Raw genomic sequence first — 9090 nt, forward strand, 5'->3', positions numbered from 1 at the left:
GATCATATTATTAAAAAACAATACAATAATTAACAAGCAATGCATATTTTATGTGAATACAATGTAATATTTCACTTTCAGTAATCAATCAGTTTTTTACTTTTGTCAAAGAATATGGTAGCTCGATTTCAAAAAGCACAGTTTACGTCAAATGGGAGCAATGGCGGCTAAGGGCCGTTTGCACCATGTCTAGTTAACGCTAACTGGAGGTACATCCTTCAGTTAAGCACGTTAACTGCTTTATCGATCACATGTTATATGATGGGTGTCGATAACGTCAATAAAGATGTTTAACTGGGAGTTAGAATTAACTAGCCATGGTGCAAACGGCCCTAAGAAGAGGAAGTGAAACTACCTTTAAATATTTGTATCATGGTAGTTTCTATAAATCGAAAAAGAAAGCAACACAGCCTACGGCAGAATGCGGGAGCGAGACAACTGCCAGGTTATCCCACCTTGTATTATTGAATCATGGAACTCGGCCAAAATCGCTTAGACTGTTACAGCGCGAAATAAGAAGAAGAAGAATTAGTTCACTAACCGCCTTTCGCATTCGCCTTCTTCGGTTCACTTTACTTCCGATTAAGAGGAAATGCTCTTGCTCATGCTTGTACAAAGTTTATTTCCATTTATTTACTCATTCAGTTTTAAATGCGCAACTACAATATTATTAAAGGCGTCAACTTAGACATGAGGAGTAAAAAAGGGATTTAAATAGATGGTCGCGTGCGCGTTTAGCGACGCACTATGGCGCCGCAAAACTGTTGCAAAAATCAAAAATTTCATAGAGGATTAGTAGTTTAAAAACTGTGTATTTGTTTTTCTTTGTCGTCATACTTAAGCTTTTTTATTGTATTTTAACGAAAGGTATTTTAATTTTAGGCATAAACAAAAAAGAAAAAGTTTCTTTTTTTTCAGTTGTTAGTTCTGCGAGTTTTTCGTTTAGTCTATGTTTTGAAGCTTTTTCCAACTTTAGTAGAAGGTAAAAAAAGGTACCAAAAAGACCTCTGTGAAATTAATTAAGAAGGACGCGCATCTAGAAGGCCGCTTTTTGTTGTTGGAATTTGTTAACACTAGAGTACACGCGTGGAGTATTAGAGCCCGGTTACCCACGGACGTGTACGTAGCGTAGCGTAGAATTACGTAGAAAGATATCAAGTTTGCTGTTGATAGAAAGACAGAGAAGCAACGTCTACGTCACGGTCAGTGTGCAAACCTCTACCACATATGTGGTAGATCTACCACATATTTTTAAACATTTGGTTTTCTACCACATCTACCACACAAGGGTTAAAATCTAACATATATTTGGTTTCTAACCATTTGTGTACAATTTTCACATAACTCTTAACTTGCAATCCAATTCTAATAAAAAATATAAAAATTAATCAATACCTTTTTAAAAATGTACACCATGAATTTGGCTTTAAATATATCTGTGCTTCAACTTTTTAAGATTCCAAAAATCCGCTTATTTATATTTGCTAAAGTATTATGCAATGAAAAGGAGTTATTTTTCCACTCTATGGTTTAATTATACATACGCAAAAATAAAAGTTTATTAAAGGATGGTACATTTTGTCAACTTAATAAAATGAGTTGCTAGTCAGAACTGTAGACATTTTAAGTCTGGCAAAACACTCCCAAATACTCAATTCTTAATTATAAACTATGTGCATACACTAGACCGCGAAGTCTTTTCCAAGTTGGATAGGGAAGCAAAGCGCATGGGTCTGGTGGTAAACCAGGACAAGACGAAGTATCTCCTGTCATCAAACAAACAGTCAGCACATTCGCGCCTTGGCACCCACGTCACTGTTGACAGTTACAATTTCGAGAAAGTAGAGAATTTCGTTTACTTGGGAACCAGCATTAACACCGATAATAATGTCAGCATTGAAATCCAACGTAGAATCACTCTTGCCAACAAGTGCTACTTTGGACTGAGTAGGCAATTCAGGAGTAAAGTCCTCTCTCGACGTACGAAAACCACGCTCTATAAGTCACTCATCATGCCCGTGCTGGTATATGGCGCAGAAGCATGGACAATGACAACATCCGATGAGGCGGCTCTTGGGGTGTTTGAGAGAAAGATTTTGCGGAAGATTTACGGTCCTTTACGCGTTGGCGACGGCGAGTACCGCGGACGATGGAACGATGAGCTGTATGAGCTTTACAACGATATGGACATAGTGCAGCGAATTAAAATACAGCGGCTCCGCTGGCTTGGTCATGTCGTTCGAATGGACACCGACGCTCCAGCTCTGAAAGTATTCAACTCGGAACCCGTTGGTGGTAGCAGAGGAAGAGGGAGGCCCCCACTGCGATGGAAAGATAAGGTGGAGAAGGACTTGGCTTCACTTGGCGTTTCCAATTGGCGTCAGTTGGCACAGAGGAGAAACGACTGGCGTGCTATGCTGAACTCGGCCAAAATCGCTTAGGCGGTTACAGCGCCAAAAAAGAAGAAGAGAAGAGCATACACTAGGGTTGTCCAAAAATGCATGTGAAAAAGTAATGTCGGAATTTTTATGCTCTCACTCCCTAGGATTGTTCTATACCGAAAAAAATATTACCCCAAGTTTTTGTTTTAAACTCCAAAGTTCAAAAGTTCCAAAGTTTTCTATGTATTTAATATGGGAAAAAACAACTTTTCGTAGAAATGGTATAGAATTCTTAAGAATCAATATTTTTCTATCGGACAACTCTGTTTATCTGCAGGAGACTCCCAATAATAATACCCAATTGTTTATTTAACCATTTTTTCATCGCACCTGTAATTTAAAGGTCCGCCAAAAACCCCGAAAATGCAAAGGGAAGACCAATAAAAAATCGTTAGTATTAAAAATTTTCAAAAAAATTGGGTATTATTATGGAAAGTCTCCTGAAGAGAACTAGAGTCGTTCGATCGAAAAATATTGATTTTCAAGAATTCTATGCCATTTCTACGAAAAGTTGTTTTTTTTTGCATATAAAAATACATGGAAAACTTTGAGCGCTTTGGGCGACCTTTCAATATTTTTTGATTTGGAAATAAAAGTTGGGGTATACTTTTTCGATATAGAACAATTCAAGGGGGTGAGAGCATTAAATCCGACTTTACTGTTTTTGGACCACCCTAGTATACACCCATTAAAAATATAAATTAGAAAATCTACCACATTTCTTTGCTGATTTTACCAAACTATAATAAAAAGGAGTTTGAACACTGGTCACTGTCATGCGGTGGTGAGTTTTTGTTAACACGCAGATCACATAAGATAGATCACGTCAGCTGACACGTTCTCCGTTTTTACGTCCGCGGGTAACTACGCTTTTATAGTAGACCACTGTAATATTTTGGTTGAATCCTTGACAGTTTTGGATGTTAGAGCGGTGCGGTTACAGGAAAGCCTTCTGCATTAAATTTGTCGACGGGTGAGTACTGCGCTTAACTGCCATGCGTACGCACTTTTTTGTGGATTGCCGCAAAAATCTCGGGCTTACTATAGTAGTCCGCGCGAGTATTGGTGTATTGAATTTGTAATTTTTTTACTATGCAAATGCGGTGCAATAGTATTGAAATATTTTTCGATTTAATGAACATTGCTACAATCAACGCTCTCATAATCAACCAAACGATTGACAATACCGAAAAAATTTTAACCGGTAACTTTTTATAAAAATAGTCCCCCGATTTATTGAAACCGGAAACCGCCTTTGAAACACTTCTCTAGCAACTAAAATTTGGAATAGGAATGCTCTTAGGTGCATCTAAAGAAGTACAGCACGATGTAATACCAAATTTTAGTTGGTCGGTTCACCTATTATACCAGAGCTCTAATTAATTAAATACACTATATATGTATATAGTGTATGCAGTAAGGTGTTCTCTGCAAGAGGTGTTCCGCCTCTCTTCTCCGGCAACACAGAAATAAGAATTCACTTAAATAGTGAGGGTTATAATCCCTAACGCGGCCGGAGGCCGCCTACGCAGAAAGGTGTTCTCTGCAAAAGGTGTTCAGCCTCTCTTATTCGGCAACACAGAAAGGAGAATTCTACTTAGTTAGGGTTATAATCCCTAGGCGCGGCCGAAGGTCACCCACGCAGGAAGGTGTTCGCTGTAAAAAGTGTTCAGCGCCTCTTCTTGGCGCGATATTTATAAAAATTTTTTGCCAGGGGCGCTATGTTTTTCTGTAATAAAAACCAATATTTTATAAAACCCAAAAATGGATTAAACGGCTGGTAGCACCAACCTCGCTGTTCAATTGCAACCCTTGTATGTTTACTACTTATCGTAATTAAATTAATAAAAATAGGCTATTACTTAAAAGAAAATGGTGATGTGCAGGAAAAGTATTTATAATTCAAAATAGGAGTGTTGTTTTTTACACGCATACGTATCGGCGCTTAAAAATTTTATGGAGCTGTAAGCGACAAACTTTATGTGTGCTTATGAAAAGTTGTCGATAAAATCAAAGCTACTTGTTTTGAAAGGGAAATTGTCGTAGATGTACAAGGGTGTAAACAAAACACGGCTAATAATTAATTCTGTGTTTATATGGAATAGTAGCTTATGTCGAAAGGCTGGCTTTAGTATAATGCGGCATTTGCAGCTTACGATTGCGAATGACTCACTGGCGCAGAGCTGTTGAAGAAATTTTGGCAAATAAACGTGCAAGAAATAGTTCCGACACTAGCAGGTCAATACTCTTATTAAGTCTCGTCAAAAAATTTTCGTTTAAAGGATAAAGGGAATACCGCGTTATACTAAAGCCTGCTTCTCGAGCTACTATTCCGTACGAACACAGAATTATAATAAATATATTGTAAGGAAGCGTTTTTCTCTGAAGGCCCTGACGCTTCTGTTTCTATGCTGGGGTATGCCCGCCGTGCCCACTGTCCGTTACAATAAATTTATATTGTAGGGTCTTTGCAAATAGTACTTTGTTTAATTATTCTTATCCTCTAAAATATGGTACTTCTAATTTTCTACAAACACAATATGATTAACGGTGTACAAAACCCTAACGGTGCTATTCTGTCGGCGCGGTTTCTAGGTGGCGTCGGCGTTGCTATGCCGGTGCTCTGCTGCTGTACGGCGCCGGAGCTCTGCTACTGTGCGACGTCGGCGCTACTATGATGGCGCTCTGCTGCTGTACGACAACGACGTTGGCGTTACGATGCCGGCGCGATGTTACGTTACGAGCGGGCGTCGCCATTACGCGTGTTTGCGGTGGACTGTGCCGTGGCGGCGCTCTACCTTTGAACAGCCAATTTACAAGTCATGCGCTATTCACTAGTAGTGCGTTCACGACCACGGCTCCGCTACTGACGCTTAGATTTTGGGCGACGTCGACGTTACTCCGTTGGTGCGGTGCTGGTGGGCGAACTGGAGTCGCCGTCATGCGTTTTAACGGTGGACTGTGGGGTGGCGGCGCTCTACTTTTGAACAGTAAAGCCTTGTAAAGTCGCCTATTTATAAGTTACTAGTAGCTCTGCGTTGACGACCACAGCTGCGTGATGACTGTCTGGTATGTTGCTAAGTCACATCTGTTATAGCTGGTGCTCTTCGTGGTGATGCTACATGTTGCGGTGCTATGGTAACGGTGTCACAAAGGAGTGTTGATATAGCCTCTTATGTTAACTGGCCGTGCTGATGACGCTGCTGTATTCCTCGTCTTCGGCAGGCTTAAGTTTTAGGATGTTTTGGGCGTGTACGTGTGCCTGGCGATTTCTTTGGCGGCGATAGCGTGTACAGATGCGGGGCGCACCACATCTGCGAATGTTGCGGCGGCATGTGCGGGGGCTATGCGTGCGGTAAACGCACGTCGAGTGACCACACCGAGATGGCGCGCGTGGATTGTGATCTGGATTGTGTAGGTGGCTCGGTCAGAGTTATCTGGCCTCCGCCAAAGGATATTATGGCCCCCATACCTCCTGGTGTGTCCAGGCCCAGGATGATGTCATCAATTGCTCCAGGAATGACATTCAGTACCGCGTTGTGAGTCATCTTCCCAAAACGGTCTACGGTCCTCACGGCATCGAAAATTTGGCTCTTGATGCCATCGGCCTTTAGAATCCCTAAGGCAATGGTTATTCTCTCCCCGTTCCCTGAGGTAACAATGCGTTCCGCCAGCAATATCAGGGCGTGGTGACGGCCGTGCTCATGTCTCAAAGCTACTGGTTGTTCGGCGTTGCACTCGTGGGCTTTATCGCGCATGTTCCATGGCGTTTCTCAACGGTGCTGATTCGGGAGCGATGGAGATCGCTGTTGAAATAACTGTCTTGGCTGGGTGTGACATTGTGGGGCCTTAGCCAACGTGTCTCGCTACTTCGTGCCGTGATAGTTCTGGGCCCGTCGCCGCGAGCTTTATCGCGCCTGTTCCATGGCGTTTCTCGACGGTGCTGATTCGGGAGCGCTGGAGATCGTGTGAAGCTACGGGTCGACGAGTGCTTTGGCAGCTCATGCCGCTATGCGTTTTCGTATCTCTCGGGCGGTGCCTGTGTGCTTGACGCCCAATTCCTGCGTGATGGACACCTACTGATCTTTAGATATGCTGTCCAGCCCCGCCATGCTCACTGATTCCGTCATGGCTGGTTTGGTTATAGGTTGCGAAATGTTCTTTCCGTAGTGTACTATTTGCTCGGGCGCCAATTGTAAAGAAGCGTTTTTCTCTGAAGGCCACGCCGCTTCTGTTCTAATGGCGAGAAGATTGATTTTTGGTTCTTACATAGAACACTGATAAGATTCACAAACTTATCTTAGGACTTCATTAAAATAATCAACATTATTTGTGTTCGTATGAAATAGTAGCTTCTGTCGGGAGGCTGGCTTTAGTAAAATGTACCATTTCCTATATTATTCAAACCACAAGGAATTTGTTTATGAGACTTTATACGAATATTGACTTGCTAGCATCGCAACTGCCTCCTTTACGTTTATTTTCCAAGAGTTCTTCAACGACTCGGCGCCAGTGAGTCTTTCGCAATCGTATGCTGCGAATGCTTCATTATACTAAAGCCAGTCTTCCGACATAAGCTATTATTCTATACGAACACAGATATGTATACTTCCTAATAGGCTTGTAAAATGCCCAATACCCAAATCCCTCGCATGAGTTATTATCGGTAAAAAATTGGGTACGCTCAAATCTGGCATCGCTGCAGCAAGTACTTTGTCACGCCGGTGAAACAGTGTTGATATTTTAAGTACAATTGTACATTTTTAGTACAATTAATTTTAAAAAGTACAAAAGTACAATTAGCCGATCTTAGGTACGATTTCAACATCAAAAATACTTTTTGTACCAAACGCTCAAATCTCTTCTAGCACTTTGATTCGTAATCCGTTTACATTTAAGTAAATGGATATACCTATATTTCATATTTGCTTCAAAACGAAATTATGAATTGTAATCTTGAATGATGCGTTATGGTGATTGCGATTTCTTATCACCGGCGGGGGAAATATCCCTCATCGCTATTTATTTTGAAAAAATCTTTGGAAATGCAATTTACCTAATGGCGATCCTGCAGAAATAGAAGTAATTGGGCAATTCGGGGGTTGAAAATAAAAAAGTGTATGTAAATTCCATGCGTTGAAATTATAAATTTCCCTTGAGGATTTCCATTTTATCGAGAGAGATCTCATTTTATGTTCATTAATATGAACTGACGTATATAGTGTATTAATGTTTTATCATCATTGTCTTCATCTTTGACAAAATTACACGGTCACCCGGTATTTATTTTATTTTTTTAAATAATTTTAATAATCTTTTTTTATAAAATTGTAGCTCATTGTCAAACAAAAACCTTGCAAATAAATCCAAACTTGAAACGTCGAAAAAAATCAACAAAGTTTCACAAAATTTTCACAGTTTTTGATCAGAATTCGTAGACATGTTTTGGGTTAACATTTTTGTAGCCCATTCATTCTGGTATAATAAGGTGCAAGTTTGAAGTGTCTAAAACATACCATTGATTGTTTGAGTTTTTCTGTTTGCGGTGTTGCACACTTTCTTCCATATAACAAACGTTCGCATTTTATGTTATATGGATGAATGCGCGTGTAGCGTTGTTGTTTTTTACTCCAATATTTTAAATTAAGCTTTATTTGTATAGTTTTTGTTAGATAATGATAGATAATATAATAAATAGCCCAAACCAGGTGACCGTAGCATTTTGTCGCGGGGTATACTTTTAAAAATGTGAAATATAATTCAAGAATTTATTTGAGTATAATTTAAGTTAAACTCTAAGCTGAATGAAACTTAGTTTAACTTAGTGGGACTTTCTGACAAGACAGGCTATAACTTTATAGGCCAGCTGAAGAGATCTCAATGATAAGTTACGTTTAATTAAGCCTACACTAACTGAAGCTGTACATTGAATTGAACAATAAACACACTGCAGTAGACAACAAAATTGGTTTTGTTTGGATGCGGGAAAAGGGAGGTAATGCATTGACGGAAATGGTGAAAAGTACAATTAAACGCCAAAAGTTACACTTTTTGTCATTAATTTGGTACAATTTAAAAATCTTAAATATCAACACTGATGTGAATGTATGTCAGCGATGGGCTCACGCACACAACTACATTTTGCGAAAACAGCGAGACAGTGTTGGCATTTTTGTACAATTGTACTTTGTTGATGCAATTTCGTTTACAATATACTCTGCTGCTACGCAGTACTTTTTTGTACAATTTTTTGATGAATACTAAAAATATATGGCTCTAAAAATTCATAGTGGAAATTTTTTTTATTCTCTTTTTCTTTTCGCCTTTTCGTATGCAGTTTTATAGTCGATTCAATTTTAGTATTATAAAGTGAAAGTGCAGCTAAGAATTCATGTTGATTTTTAATATTTTTTTGCATTTTCTTTATACAAATTGGATGTAAAAAAATTTCAGTATTGAAGAAAAAGTGCAACACCTTCAACGAAAAAAGGTCTCAAAAATCTACGCGAATTGAATGTACTATCTCAATCATTTAAACATCTCGGACTCGCCCACCGCTAAAAATGATTATTTAACTCTAAAGTATATATTAAATGATATTTAATATTTGCTTTAGAGATGAAATTTCGACAAATTTGTTTAAACAAAA

This window comes from Rhagoletis zephyria, unplaced genomic scaffold (assembly GCF_001687245.7).
Source record: "Rhagoletis zephyria isolate East Lansing unplaced genomic scaffold, Rhagoletis_zephyria_1.1 Rzeph_scaffold_00021, whole genome shotgun sequence".
Lineage (NCBI taxonomy): Eukaryota > Metazoa > Arthropoda > Insecta > Diptera > Tephritidae > Rhagoletis > Rhagoletis zephyria.